Source organism: Poecilia formosa, unplaced genomic scaffold (genome assembly GCF_000485575.1).
Source record: "Poecilia formosa unplaced genomic scaffold, Poecilia_formosa-5.1.2 Scaffold1625, whole genome shotgun sequence".
NCBI lineage: Eukaryota > Metazoa > Chordata > Actinopteri > Cyprinodontiformes > Poeciliidae > Poecilia > Poecilia formosa.
In genome coordinates this window covers 4690-5738 of record NW_006801564.1, presented here as the reverse complement: position 1 = coordinate 5738, position 1049 = coordinate 4690, and the positions used below count along the sequence as shown (strand labels likewise).

Sequence of the window (1049 nt, the reverse complement as noted above, 5' to 3'; positions counted from 1 at the left end):
CTCAGAGATGACACTGGTCAATGCTCATTTTATTTCCGCATGATCTCTACTCCAGAATTCACAAAGTCAGTCTCTGTCTAAACACTAACCTTCATGGCTTCCTGCAACTGCTCATGAGACTGCAGCTTCTCTAACCGCAGCGTCTCCAACTCTGCAGGCATAAAGCAGCACAAAAAATAAAATCATGAGGAATTTATCCAAGAAAGTCTGTCATGTAAATGTAGAACTGGACTGTTTTGTCCAGTTCTAAATTAATGGATCAGTTCTCATGTCTTCTTGTTTCCTTCCAGTGTGTTATCGTGGTATAAATCAACAGTTTTCCAGTCTGTCCAACAGGTCCTGGTATTTACCCCTTTTCAGAAAAATGCAATAAGATTCCCCACAGAGGAGCTGGAATTTCTTTTAGATGTGTTTAAATCTGATGTGCACATTTGCATGGATCTGTATTGTGTATCGGATTGTCTGTGGAGTATGTGTGTACCTGCAGCGTCTGTCTGTTCAGACAGACAATGTTGGACGCTCTGAGCATCATCTCTGATCTTCTTCAGGTCTTCAGTCATGGAGCTGATGATTCCCCCAAAATCCGCTGCCTCCTGACAGAAGAGAAACTGGTCAACACCTAGGCTCCATGTACCTGCTCCACTTCAGACTAAAAAAGTCAGCCTTCTATCACCTAAAGAACATTTCCAGAATTAAAGGAATAACATCCCAGCAAAATGTAGAGAAAGTCATCCATGCATTTATCTTTAGTCTGTTGCATTTATTACTGCAACAGTGATCAGAGGTCTGCCTAAAAAAAAATTAAAAAAATCAATCAGAAAGCTGCAGCTGATCCAGAATGCTGCTGCTGGCTTCCTCATTAAAACCAGGAAGACTGGCCCAGTTCTAAAGTCCTTACACTGAGAAAATAGACTTAATTGTTAGTTTATTTAATGTCATTTAAGATTTTTTTATTAAATAAAAGTAAGAATAGCTGTTGACCTGAAAATAGAGCATCATTCATTACCAAACAAAGTAATAAAAACAAAGAACAGTTCTGACTAACTGGA

At 39.2% G+C, this 1049-nt stretch overlaps 1 long non-coding RNA gene across 1 annotated transcript; it reads right to left on the bottom strand.

Annotated features, from left to right (window-relative positions):
• Positions 1 to 50: 50 nt before the first annotated feature.
• LOC107835325 (uncharacterized) lies at positions 51 to 625 on the bottom strand. The gene is made up of 2 exons (XR_001661133.1): positions 482 to 625; positions 51 to 151 (listed from the first exon to the last, which is right to left on the bottom strand). It is a non-coding gene; the product is annotated as an uncharacterized LOC107835325 (long non-coding RNA).
• Positions 626 to 1049: the final 424 nt, after the last annotated feature.